At 40.8% G+C, this 14,947-nt stretch overlaps 1 protein-coding gene across 3 annotated transcripts in view; it reads left to right on the top strand.

Annotated features, from left to right (window-relative positions):
* Positions 1–14,947, top strand: part of MID1 (midline 1) — a gene marked incomplete at its 5' end in the record, with an annotated part of 129,577 nt that overhangs the window by 42,079 nt on the left and 72,551 nt on the right. The gene's annotated exons all lie outside the window — the stretch shown is intronic.

Raw genomic sequence — 14,947 nt, 5'->3', positions numbered from 1 at the left:
CATCCACTGCTTTGCTCTGCCCCCGCTCCTATCACAGCTCTCCCTGATCCAACTTTCCTTAGCGTTCCTAATCTTGTAGATTTGAATCACTCTTACGAAGAACAGCCCCCAAAAGCACAATTTAAAAGGTGTTGTATTAGTTTCTCAGGGCTGCTGTAACCAATCACCACAAACTTGGATGGCATAAAACACAGACATTGATTCTCTTGCCATTCTGAAGGCCGGAAGTCCAAAATCAAGGTGTTGGCAAGGCCTTGCTCGTTCTGAAGGCCCTTGGGGAGTGACCTTTCATGCCTCTTCCCACCTCCTAGTGGATGCAGGCAGTCCTTGGCGTTCCTTGGCTTGTGGCTGCATCACTCTAATCTCGGCCTCTGTCGTCACGTGGCCTCCTCCCTGTGTGTCTCTGTGTCTGTGTCCAAATCTCCTTCTTACAAGGACGCCTGTCATTGGATTAGGCTCCACCTTACTCTAGTATGAACTCACTTTAAATTGATTCCATCTGCAAAGACCCCATTTCCAAATAAGGTCATATTTACAGATACCAGGGGTTAGGACTTGGACATGCCTCTTCTTGGGGGGGGCGGATACAATTCATCCCACTACAGGTGTGTATTAAATACATCTTGGTTGTCAGATATGTTTCCATGAAATTGACCACAACTGCAGCATGTTGGGATTAAGTCAAGAGCATGCAGGCAGCACTGACAGGAAGGGCGAGTTGCAGAGCCCAGATCTTTCCAACCCTCTGCTTAGAACAGATTCGCTTTTGGCAGTGATCTTTCGATGGAGCATTTGGAGCCTTGCTGATTTAACAACATTGTAAATAATAGTGAACAAGCATAATGTTTTCATTATAGGGTGAAGTGAGTATGTATTATAGAATTAAATGGATGAACAAAAAAATGATCCATGTGCTATATTCATTTTTATGACGTGATAGCATTTGATGTTTAGGACCATAAGAAAGAATTATTTCTCTTCAGTTAAAAAAAAAAGAAAGAAAAGAAAAAATTACCTGTGTTGTATGGCAAAATCTTACAAATGCATTATGGATTAGGTGATTATTGCATTCAGTTTCAACTAGTTACTTCTTAAAGCATTAGTGTCTGGTTTCTATTATGGCCTTTAGTGATTTCAGAACAACTGTCTTGCTCCTAATGCAATATTCGTATGGCTTGAACTTACAAAAATGCTGTTCATCCTAACATGTAAAATTACATTCTGTAATGTTCAGTAATTTCATATGATAGATAGATGTGTCATTCACAAAATTTACAAGCAGATTCTATTTTTATTTCAAAAGATTAGGTATTTAGTTGACATACAGGCTTTTAAAATAAAGCTATTACTGAATTGATCGCAGCAGACTTTCAAATAGACACATACATGCCATTAGAAGTTATTCTAGACGGAGTAAAGAATACTCATTCCATTCACTGTTTTTATTTCTGTATAAATGCTTTGGAATGGAAAGAAATGTGTGTGGGTGAATAAATTTGGTATTTAGGAAGTTGATTCTAGGTAAAAATCAAAGAAAATTATAAGTAGAAAAATAATGATACCAGCAGTACCTATTTTTACGTGTCCCCTTATTCATAGTTATTCATATTCTCAAAGTATACTTTTTAAAAATTGAGCATCTAAATCTCATATAATAATCAAATGAGTCTGCCTCGAAATTTATTTAATCTTTGATCAAGGAATAAGCAAGATGATAAAGCTGACTTAAAGGAGGATTCGTATCAGAAACTGATACGTACAAACATGGGGGTTGGGAGGTAAAAGAATGCTAGAGTAAGATAGCTAAATTCAATGCAAAACTGGTTGGTGACCTAAGGGGCAATAAAATCATTACATTTGAGCAAAATAAGGTGCATACCATCCGTTTTCTCTAAGTTAACATTTAACTTTGCAGAGACTAAGCCCTCATCAATAGTAAATAGAAAGTCAAACTCCGTTACATCCCAGCCTGGAGAGTCAGATGACCCTTCCTTAGGCTGGCTTCATGGAGTCTGCTCTAGTATGACACCAGAAGGACTCAGTCTTCTTTTTTGCCTTATTTCCAAGATGTGGATAATTTAGCTTAACCTGACTTTCTGCTCTTCCTGTTCTGGACACTGTTGATCTCTGAGCTGTGTTCACTGAACACATATTTCTGGGTGAGGGTGTCAACTTTTGCCTGAGGTCAGTTACTTTGGTTTGGTAAGTGGTCACACTAGTTCATTCCATTAGTGCGTGGGGAGTGTCCTCCGTGTGTGTGTTGCCCTGTGCTAGGTGGAAAGGACCCTGCCCACACGGAGCTTACTATCTCAACTAAGATGAGAAGAGCAATACCAAATAGAAAAACGAATTGCCATGAGAGAGGTGGGGATTATATACTTTGGAATTTCAGAGAAGTGAGAAATTTCTTTCAGCTGGGAGAGGTCGTACACGGTGTGAGGCTGCCTTCAAGGGTACGTAACATTCGGGCCCGTGGAGACACGGGAGAGGCACTGCTTGCAGGGCAAACCAAGGCATGGGGATGGGAAACTGAAGAGTGTATGTACACAAAGCCAGCAGTTCATTCTATAGGAATAGAAAGTGTTTGAGGGTGGATAAGTAGGAACTGGCTTTGGAGACATGAGGGTCCAATGGACTTTTAACATTGCATCTGAGTTTGAACTTTATTTGGTTTTGAAGGTTTAGTGAGGGCTTGAGGAACGCTGTGTAAATTTCACAATTGCAATTAGCATCCCTAACTCTTTTCAGGAAATGATATTTTTGGTTATTGGGAAAATAGTATGGATATCTTGATGCAAAACGATCACACATCCAAGGGAAAATGTCCCAGCACTAGTAAACTCCAAAAAAGGTGGTGGGATTTATTAGGCACCAGCATGACAGTCTTTTAAATCAGTGCAGTGGAAAAGAATTTCCTGGTTCACATCCTAGGTTCCTAGACCTTATTTCTTCCTTTTCCTCTTCCTGAAGGTGTTCTTGTGTTCGGGTATGAGCATTCCAGGGGAAAATAATCCCTGTGCCAGCTGGAGCTAAAAACACTCAAAGCCCAGAGGCAACTCTCAATTGTTGTAAATGAAATCAATGAATTCCCACCAAATCCTGAGGAAATGCCACATCCTTATAAGTCCACACCTCCTTCCTGGGATTCACTTCTGCTTTTCTTTAGAATGAAAAGAGCTTGAAGGTCTCCCACCCCCATCCCCATTGTTTTCATAGCTTGTTTTTAAACAAGCAAGTGAAATAGCTTTTTGATAGTAAGTACCAAATTTTTTTTTTAAAACTAGAGGACAGAGGGTATGAGGCCAAGGCAGTCTAGGACTCAGAGATAGAGGCATTGAAAAAGCAACCAAAGGCAACATCAGGTCAACTCCCACGAAATGTTTGTGTAATTTGGTAGGATTCTAAAAATCAGTAGGTTTTAGCCAGAGTTTTGTTTTCTGCAAGAGAAGAATGCAATAGAAAATTGCCTTGGGTTGAGCTTAGAGTTAGTTATGGGGTGTAGAACGAGTCCATGAAAAGTGGTCAAAATTTGGATCAGCTGCAGCACTTCACATTTTTAGATCATATATGGACTATTTCTCTTCATCATCTCGTCTTCCTCCCCATTTTCTTTTAAAAATCAGAGGACCTAGTTTATTAGCTAAGCAAATACTTAGAATCAATGACGGATATCATATTCTCCACACATTCTGAGAATCAAGTTCTTTCACAGGGAATACAATACCCGGATATGCAGTAGATACTCATTTTGGGAATTACAGGTAACCAGTGACTAAATCCACAGTGAGATGGTAGAGAAAAGCTATGAAAGGATGTCTAATTGCCATAGCATTTTGGAGAAGATAAAGGCTCAGCTGACCTCACCGTCCTTGCCCAAGCTCATCCTAGCAGGCCGTTCTCTAAGCCGGCATCCCGTCAAAGTCCTGGCTTTTTAGCTCCTTTGGCTTGTCTTGCCTTGTTTATAATCACTTTTTTGTGTCCTTTTGCCGTTGATTTTCACACCAAGTCTTTACATTATTTGTTTTATTTTATTTTAATAAAATAGCTTAAGAAATGGTAAAAACTGATCTGGGAAAACAGATGAGGGTCTGTAAAAGAATTTTTCAGCCATTCACCAAGCTCTAAAAAGCATTCAGATGTAAACTTTGAAATAAGGAAAAAATTGTTGGGTTAAAAGAAAGATGAACCTTTATGTTTAAATTCATTTTGTTGTGTAGTTTGTTTTTTTTTTGCGGTACGCAGGCCTCTCACTGTTGTGGCCTCTTCCATTGCGGAGCACAGGCTCCGGACGTGCAGGCTCAGTGGCCATGGCTCACGGGCCCAGCCACTCCGCGGCACGTGGGATCTTCCCGGACTGGGGCACGAACCCATGTCCCCCACATCAGCAGGCAGACTCTCAACCACTGCGCCACCAGGGAAGCCCTGTTGTGTAGTTTTATGTCAAAGCATTCTCTGTCTATGGAAACCTTGGCAGTTGCTCCATCTAGAGCCACTGGATTAAGACCACCATCCGAACGCCAAAGGTGCTGTTTGTATCTTGTGGACCGGTGTCTGATCTTGGATGACGTGTATCCTGCTAGGGGCCAACTTGAACGTCCAAAGTCGTGATCCACTGTCACTTGCAGATAAGGGTTAGATTCCCACCCCACATGAGCCCTTGTGAGAATGTTCTCAAGGTATATTTAGAGTCAGATTCTGGAACCACATCAGACAACCCACAGTCATTCATGGCTCTTCGTTAAACAGCTCTGGAATAAGGATAATGTGATACTGCAAATATGGTGGCATTCAGAAACTGGATTATGAGAAGCCACTGTGGTAAAGATTGGTCTCTTAAGTTTAAGTCTTAGGATTCTCAGGCCAAAGGAGGAAAGGAACTCTTGGACTACAGAGAACTTCTTCTCTGGAGAGGATTCTTTTTTTTTTTAATTCAAGTATCATTGATTTACAATGTTGTGTTAATTGCTGCTGTACAGCAAAGTGATTCGGTTATGCATATATATACACATTCTTTTTTTAAACATATTCTTTGCCATTATGGTTTATCACAGGTTACTGAATATAGTTCTCTGTGCTATACAGTAGGACCTTGTTGTTTATCCATCCTATATATAAAAGCTCACATTTGCTAACCCCAACCTCCCACTCCACCCCTCCCCCAACCTCCCCCCCCCCGGCAACCACCAGTCTGTTCTTTATGTCCGTGATTCTGTTTCATAGATAGGTTCATTTGTGACGTATTTTAGATTCCACATATAAGTGATATTGTATGGTGTTTGTCTTTCTCTTTCTGACTGACTTCACTTAGTAGGATTATCTCTAGTTGCATCCATGTTGCTGCAAATGGCATTATCTCATTCTTTTTTATGGCTGAGTAGTATTCCCTTGTATATATCTACCATATCTTCTTTATCCATTCATCTTTTGATGGACATTTAGGTTGTTTCATGTCTTGGCTATTGTGAATAGTGCTGCTATGGACCTGGGGTGCACATATCTTTTTGAATTACAGTTTTGTCCAAATATATACCCAGGAGTGGGATTGCTGGATCATCTGGTAATTCTATTTTCAGTTTTCTGAGGAACCTCCATACTTGCAATGACTTACATTCCCACCAACAGTGTAGGAGGGTTCCCTTTTCTCCGCATCCTCTCCAGCATTTGTTATTTGTAGACTTTTTAATGATGGCCCTTCTGACTGACGTGAGGTGGTACCTCATTGTAGGTTTTTTTTTTTTTTTTTTTTTTTTTGCGGTACGCAGGCCTCTCACTGTTGTGGCCTCTCCTGTTGCAGAGCACAGGCTCTGGACGCGCAGGCTCAGCGGCCATGGCTCACGGGCCCAGCCGCTCTGCGGCTGTGGGATCTTCCTGGACTGGGGCACGAACCCGTGTCCCCTGCATTGGCAGGCGGACTTCCAACCACTGCGCCACCAGGGAAGCCCCTCATTGTAGTTTTGATTTGTGTTTCTCTCATAATTAGCATTGTTGAACATCTTTTCATGAGCCTATTGGCCATCTGTATGTCTTCTTTGGAGAAATGTCTATTTAAGTCTTCTGCCAACTTTTGGATAGTGTTGTTTGTTTTTTTGTTGTTGAGTTATATGAACTGTTGTATATTTTGGAAATTAAGCCCTTGTTGGTCACATCATTTGCAAATATTTTCTCCCATTCTTTTCGTTTTGTTTGTGGTTTCCTTTGCTGTGCAAAAGCTTGTAAGTTTGATTAGGTCCCATTTGTTTATTTTTGTTTTTATTTCTATTGCCTTGGGAAACTGACCTAAGAAAACATTGGTACAATTTATGTCAGAGAATGTTTTGCCTATGTTTTCTAGGAGTTTTATGGTGTCATGTCTTATGTTTAAGTCTTTAAGGCATTTTGAGTTTATTTTTGTATATGGTAAGAGGGTGTGTGTTCTAAGTTCATTGATTTACATGTGGCTGTCCAACTTTCCCAACACCACTTGCTGAAGAGACTGCCTTTTTCCCATTGTATATTCTTGCCTCCTTTGTTGAAGATTAATTGACCGTAGGTGTGTGGGTTTATTTCTGGGTTCTCTATTCTGTTCCATTGATCCATATGTCTGTTTTTGTGCCAATACCATGCTGGGTTTTTTTTTTTTTTTTTTTTTTTTTTTTTTTATGAGTATCTGACCGTTGAAATTGGAACTCTTTTTGTATTTTTATTTATTTATGGCTGTGTTGGGTCTTCGTTTCTGTGCAAGGGCTTTCTCTAGTTGTGGCAAGCGGAGGCCACTCTTCATCGCGGTGCGCGGGCCTCTCCCTATCGCAGCCTCTCTTGTTGCGGTGCACAGGCTCCAAATGCGCAGGCTCAGTAATTGTGGCTCACGGGCCTAGTTGCTCCGCGGCATGTGGGATCTTCCCAGACCAGGGCTCGAACCCGTGTCCCCTGCATTAGCAGGCAGATTCTCAACCACTGCGCCACCAGGGAAGCCCTACCATGCTGTTTTGATTACTGTAGCTTTGTGGTATTATTGTCTGAAGTCTGGGAGGGTTATGCCTCCTACTTTGTTCTTTTTCTTCAGCATTGCTTTGGCGATTCTGGGTCTTTTATAGTTCCATATGAATTTTAGGATTATTTTTTCTAGTCCTGTGAAAAAATGTCATGGGTAATTTGATAGGGATCATATTAAATCTGTAGATTGCTTTGGGTGGTATGGCCATTTTAACAATATTCCTGCAATCCAAGAGCATGGGATATCTTTCCATGTCTTTGAATCATGAGAAGATTCATTTTTGACTACTGCATGTGTTTAATGGCTTTGTATCCAGTTTACTCAACCAAGGTTGCTAAAGTTGACAACTCATGAAGCAAATTTAGCTTTTCTCAGTGGAGATTAAATTTAACTGTTTATTAAGGTAGTATGTAACACATACCTGAATGTCTGTGCTCTTGCCTTAAAAAAATTGATTCATAAAGGGCATTGGATCCTGTTTCCTTCTTAGTTATATTCATGAAGAATAATGAGAAGACATCAGTAGAACGTCTTCCAATATTTTGGAATAAGAGGTTAATCTTATGAATGAATGAATATAAGGCTTAGTTAGTTTGGTATTACTTTCAGAATAACGTTCCCAAATTTCAGCTTTGAAAGTTTTTTTAAAACATGATCCAAACCTTTTATCATCTATAGTCTTTACAATTTGGATGGAATGAACTATTTTGTCAGATTCAGAATCCTACCAGGTGGTTTGTATTGGAGCATGATCACGTGTACCTGCCTCTGAAGACAATCCCTCTTACATATTTGAATTTAGCAATGCAGATTTCCAAGGCTAATACTTAGATATGAAATAATCTGCCTTAATTGGGGAGGCCAAATGGTTGAGCATTAGGAATGAAAAGCGAAGACATGGTTTTACTGACTGACATATCTTAAGGTAGTCTCCCCATAACACAGGAATTCTTTATTATGTCTCCCCTACCCTATTCCACACACAACTTTCTTGCCTTGAAATATTTAGATGCTTGATTAGAGCAGCAGAGTTGTTTCTGGTGTGACATAAAGAATAATAAGAATGGGTCATGACAAATTTTTTAAATTGCCATCATAGTTCTAACTCAGCTTTCACTTGAGATGGTGGTAGTTGGATGGATCCAGGTGAGAGAGTCAGAGGTGTGAAAGGAATGATCCCAGATGAGAAGGTGACTGTCAGGTAGAAAACTGAGTCCCATTATTGCTCCTGTGCCTGCCCTCCAGAGACAAGTGTGGTCCCACCCATCAATCCATCATTTTGTTACTGAACCAGCCTCTTTTGTTTCTGGGTCTTAATATCTAGTTTATAAACCAGCTATACTCCAATAAATTTTTTTAAAAAAGAAGAAAAAAACCCAACAAGGTCCTACTGTATAGCACAGGGAACTATATTCAATATCTTGTAATAAACCATAATGGAAAAGAATATAGATAGATAGATAAAACTGAATTACTTTGCTGTACACCAGAAACTAACACAACATTGTAAATCAACTATACATCAATAAAAGTTTTTAAAAAATATCTAGTTGAAATTATTTTTCTCAATATAAAATTGCTTTTTGTGATAATCAAGCTGAAATTATCTCTGTATATAAGATTATGAGAAAAACACAGGACACATCATCTTTTACCTTTATTCAATTGACTTCTGTTTTTAATTGCTAAATGTTGTAGGGAAAACTGAAAAGCCTTGTTCTAATTTTGAAACTCCCCAGCAAAATAGATGAGTCATGCATATCAAATGTTTGTTAACAAGAGCGCAATTGTAGCACTGGCTATTTTTGTTTGAAACAGAAAGATGAAAATTTAAATTCAGCTATTTAAAAAGCCTGAGGCTACCCCTGAATGTACAAGGCTTTCAGTGAGGACCAATACAAAGATTTTTACAAGCAAGTGAGGTAACTTCCTGGCTTAGGAATTTATGATAGAGCTTTTACTACGCTTTTAAAAGTATTTTCACTAGATATAACAGCAGGTTCATATATATGAGGTGATGAAAACTATCATAGTAGCCTAAGTCTCTGACTTGGCAAGCTTGGCATTAGGCTGTGCTAAGTTCAAGGATACCTTCCATCTATTTACCCAGGTTAGGAAGATGGTGCCTTATCCGTTCTTGCAGGTGTTAGAAAGAGATGATTACTGTTTCGAGTGGGTATAGTTCCACAGCAAGGTGTAGACTGTGGTGTAGGGAAGGCAAAAATGGTAGGACTTATGCAAAAGTATATGAAAACCGATAATGACCACTTGACAAACTCCTACTATAACTTCCTGACTTCAATATCCTAATGGCCCTTTGAGGTAAATGTCACCACAGAAATGTGACTTGAAGCCAGACAGAACAAGAATCAGCCAGTAAAGAAATAGGTTGAAACCAATCAAGTAGTAAAGCAACTGGAGTGGTTACCGGACCTCAGCTACCCAAACCAGGTGGTAGAGTTGAAAGACATGATTAAAAATTCCTAGGGGGAATTCTCATGACCAGAAACATTCCCATCTGCTGGGGAATTGGAAACCCTGTCCAACCCATGATAGCGAGGGCCCAATGGGTATACATCAGTGGTACCAGTAGAACCAGTGAGCCTTCGGGTCTTGTGAATTATTCTCAAATCTTTGACTATTAATCCTTGACCTGGTAACCTCAACTTCTTTGAGATGACCAGTTTACTTCCTTAAGTAAATAAAGTTCTTTTTTCCCTCCCCCCCTGGAAGTTTGAGAATGATGTTAAAACAAAAAACACAAAAAATGAAAACCTAAATAATAGCCATAGAATCAATATTTTGTGTTACAGTTTAGGACTAAAACATACGTTTGTATTTTAAGGGTATGTAGCATTAAAGAGAATATGACATACTACAGAAATTTGACAGGTTAGCTGTGAGATTCTAATCTGAAACGTGTAATTTATTTTAGACCTCTGATTTTAAGGTGAAAGCGTAAAATCGTTTGTTTCAAGCCAATGTTAGAATGTTCACTAGAACTTGAGTTTCACTACATTTGTAAGTTTTTATTAGATTTCTAAGAGCTATGTAAGGACTTGGGAAGGTTTACCTTGTTAGGGTTTTAATTTTGTCCCGTTAAACGTTTAAAGTGGTTATAAAGTAAATTGCATATGTTACATTTATAAACACAACTTAAAACGTTACAGGAATTTGGTGATAAAAATCTGAACAATGATTACCTGAGGGGGTGAACATTGACTGGAAGAGGGGCTTGAGGATACTTCCTGGGGTGATGGAAACATATCTTGATTAAGCTGTTGGTTAGGTTGGTTATCAAAACCCGTTGAATTGTCCCTTAAGATTTATTTATGCATTTCCCTGTATGTAAGTTTTGCCTCAATGCTTAAAATGTGTACTGGAACTTAATCGACTATTATGTAGATGGAAGTGACTGTTTAATGGAGTTGAGTCTGTTCAACTTGAGTTAATCCAACATTGATTCAGGGACCCCTGAGAGTGATTATTCTTGGTTTCATAAAATTTGCGGAATTTATGAATAGAATAATGAGATCCATAATTTCAACTTAAAAGCTTAAGGAGAACTGCAGAGTGATTTGTTGATATAGGTACAGTCCTTGGGCAAGAATCCTCATGACCTTTAAGTGCATGTCTATTCCCTCTCCTAGTTGGTTGCACTCCTTGGGAAGCAGGACAGTATCTTTCTTTTCCTTAGAAAATGACCAGATAGCCACTTGGAATTAAGTGGAGGGAAACACTTTTAAACACCTCCACAGATGTAGTATGGATAGTCAACGTAGGTCTGAAGATGGTGACATTTTCGATATCAGACTCATGATACACACATACACACACACACACACACACACACACACACACACACACACACACACACACACACACACACGGCAGCCTCAAAATCAGCAACTGACAGACGTCTGAATTCCATGGTCTTTCCTCTTCTCTTTCAAACCAGATTAGATTCACTTTTCACTGTCCTTTTGGCAAAGCCCATCCTGAACAGCAGCGGTGCTTCCCAGTTTCCCTCCCATCCCCCCTCTTCCTCACTTCATAACTTTGACTGCCACCACAGTTTCAGAAGAGAACCCTAGGAAAGTAAGTAAGCCTGGCTAGCTCCAGAGAGAGATGGTGCAGACCCGCTAGGTGAAAGATGCAAAGGAAGTCAGTTAGAAGAACATGAGGTCTAGGAAAGACCACACCCCCAACCCCGCCAGAGTTCAGCCTCCCGATTCACTGTTCAGTCGAGATATAATGGGAGCCACATGTGTAATTTTAAATTCCCGAGTAAACACAGTTTTTAATAAGTAAAACCAAATAGTTAAAATTAATTTGACTAGACAATGTATTGGACCTGATATATTCAAAACATCATTTCAACATGTGATCAGTACAAGAGTGATTCATGTCCGTGTTTCATCTCACGGCACATCTCCGTTCACACTAGCCACATGTCAAGTGCTCAGAAACTGCAAGTGGCTAGTGGCTGTCATACTGGACCCCACGGTGCTAGAACTTCTGTAGCCCATGGTTTAGCCGTTAATTATGTGTGCACTTGGCATGTTTGCTGATTGTTTTCTAGTGCAGTCATTTTCTCGAAAAGGCAATGTTCCCTTTCTGGTGTGGTAGGCGCTCAACAAGTCCATAGGATTGCTTCGTGTATTATCACTTGTACAACGGTAACATCCTCCTTTAGGGAGGGTTAAGGGCATGCGCATTTCCTCTTACTTTGGTTCCTTAACTACTGAGACTATTGCAAAGATCTCTGGAGACCAGTAGCTTTCGCCACGTGTACTGTAAAACTCAGAGCTGAGAAGCAGGGACTGCATCAAAGGTTGAGTTTGCTGGCAGAATCAGAAGAATCACTGCATTCAGATCTGTGTGGTTCCCAGTTTTATAAACAGAGTTTGCAAGGGGAGAGCGTCGGCTTGTTTATTTTTGGTGCAAAATGTTCCTTCTTTTAGCATGTGATCTGGAAATGATGATGGCAAGGAGCTGATCTCCTAGAGGAAGGTGATTTCTTTTGTATCTCTGACATAGCCTGTATCTAACCTTAACGAAAGAATGGCTGCCTCAGTGAACAATGGACACAAATGCCCGTAGACAGTGAGTGCACAGACGTGCTAACCTGCAGTCGGGCCCTGACTACTTCAACAAAGGGTTGCTTTAATTTTTGCAGAATAAAGTAGTTTTTTCCTTCTGTTTTTCATGACATGGCCTTAAAGAATTCCTCATATTTGTGGTCTCCAAAAAATGAGAACTATGCTCATGAGGCCTGCCTTTAACTGTTCTATTAAACAATAAGGGGGCTTTGTTCTTGGTAATAAAATTAAAGAAAGCAGCGTTTCCATTACCTGGCAGGATGCCACCTCCTTGCCCGCCCCGATCCTGACAAACATAAACAGAGCCTTCTGTTGCCCAGGTAGGAAGGTGAGAAGGCAACATCTGTCAGGTTTGTGTATAGAAATACAGCTGACCTTTCAGTTAATGGGGCGGGGGGAGAGGGAGAGAGAGAGCGAAGCACTTCTTCATGTGATCCCTAACTCAAGTGTTTACAATTCAGTTTTACTGCAGAAGATTACATATTGAGCCTTAAAGCTGTAAAGCTGGGAATAATTTCACAGGGAGTTGAAATGATGGAAAAGTGACGGGTCTCTAGATAAAGAAATATATGTATTTTAGTCTGACTCATTAGATTTCATGCGTTTTCTTTTCCAGGCAACTCTGTTGCTGGAATTTAGACCCATTGCTCAGATTTAGACCCATTCACGGTCAGTTGCAAATGGAAGTTTGTAGGTGGATTGTGGCCCCAAGGTTAGGACTGATCAAGGTTAGGATAGAAAGTGCTGTCGAACAGAAACTCTGTTTAGCTCTGCAATTAGTCCTGTGTCACTGGAGCTACATATAGGACAGACTGGACGACTGTGACACCAGTGTCCTCTGACCTCCATGACAGCTCTTCTTTAAGGAACATCCAGCTGACGGTCCCCCGTAACGCTCTAGCACTCCTTTCTAACTGTCAGTGCCAGGCCCGTAATGTGCTCACCAGTCCCGTGTCCGCGGGCCTGAGAGCTTCCAGCTGCAAGAGGCTAAGACTCTGCCTGGGGGCTCTTCCCACCCCCCAGCCCAGTTAATTCCAGAGAGGAGTTCATGCCCACCCACCCCCAACAGGCTTCAACCAGCCACTGGTGGGAGATAGTAGATAAATAGCCCTCTTCTTCCTCATCAGCTGGAAACAGTGTTCTGTACTGTTTCCGAAAGTTACCCTTTGGGATTCATCTCCGTTTGACCACAGTGGCCTTGGTACAATCACACTTGACTGGCTGCATACGTTTCCTCCTATCTCACTTCCCCACACCCCTACTGGTATTTCCTGGTGACAACTAGTACTTCAGCCTAGTCTCCTGTTCCGCTCCAAGGGGAACGGAGCCACAGACCTCCTCTCAAACGGGATGATGGCACCGAATCCATTTGCCCCGTTGTGACCGTAGCTCAGTTGTCCGTTTTCTCTAAACTCTCCCTTTCACTGTATTTGAATAAATATGAATATTAAACACTGGGCATCAAAAATATTTAGAAATCAACCTACCAGCTTCTGCTGGGATTCTAGAGTGACAACAGCCAGGCGAGATGGTTCCTAGAGCGTGCTTGTGGATCCATCAGAAAGCCAGAGCAAAGCTTGACATTTTCCAGTTATACTTCCAAGGGCAAGTCTAATCAGTGACATAATCAAGTCTATTTCACTCCCTGTGAGGAAGACCGAAGAGCCGGCCTCCAACCCTTGTTCTCCATAACTCTGCAGGAAAGCAGATGGCATCCACCCTTGAGTAACTCAAGCCTGAATAGGAGTCCAGCTTTGTATTTTTCCAGTCCATTGCTATTCAGGAATCATGGCACGACAACTAAAAAGAATGCCACTTAATGAGAAATGACATGTAAGATTGAACATGAGTAATGGAAGGTCATGGGATAAAAGCTTCCTCTTACCATCAGAAATGACTTCCCTTCCCTGAAACATACCACCTCCATCCTCCCCGGCATTCAACCATCCTCTTCCAGAAGTTACTTTTTTTTAGCTCTGACCACGACATCTAAAAGGTGATTTTTGCCAAATACATTGGTTCAGAATCACTTCATAGAAAGTAGCACTTTCCAGAAACTTTATGAAAAGACTCAATAGAGACAACTGCCCATGACAGATGAACAGGTTTTTTTTTCCATTCTGTGTGCCCAACCCAAACGGAAGGGTGTACAGCACTTGTGTTATAAAGTGTGTAATTAATAAGAGAGAGGAAGGGAGGAGTTGATTGTTTTTGAATGAATTATGAGCAACACCTTCCATTCTGCTTCTGCATTTTGGAACAGCTCTGAACAGAGTTACCATTAGACACAAAAAGAGAAGTCAGTGGCATTCATGCCAAGAATGTAAGATTGAAGTTCCTTGAGTGTAGTCCGAGAAACACCTCGGGGGCAGGGCAGCATTTGGTATAACTGGGACAGAGGTCGGCAGGACATGGTGGGCAAAGTAAAAACCATACTGCAAGTATGTTTTCATTTTCCAGTTGAAATCCTATGAATTCCGTCTTTGGATCTGTTCATGCCCTGAAGGAAGTGAAGTATTATTTATCAAGCACCTATTAAGTGCCAGAGAGTTTACAGATATTTTCATTGAAAGTATGCAAATGAGAAAACATTCTCACAGAAATTCAACACACTTTTCACACCTGCAGGTCTTTCACTCCAAAGCCCAAAGGCTCCAAACTCCATAGACTCTTTTCCTCTGTGCTAGAGGTTGGCAAACTATGCCCCTAGGGCCAAATCTGATTTGTCACCTGTGTCTGTAAGTAAAGTTTTATTGGGACACGGCCACACCCATTTGGTTCCATATCATCAGTGGCTGCTTGCATATGACAACGGGGGCATCGAGTAGGTACAACAGAGACCTTCTGGTCCACAGAGCTAAAATATTTACGG

Source organism: Hyperoodon ampullatus (assembly GCF_949752795.1).
Source record: "Hyperoodon ampullatus genome assembly, chromosome: X".
Classification (NCBI taxonomy): Eukaryota; Metazoa; Chordata; class Mammalia; order Artiodactyla; family Ziphiidae; genus Hyperoodon; species Hyperoodon ampullatus.
This window is presented reverse-complemented; position numbering and strand designations above follow the sequence as displayed.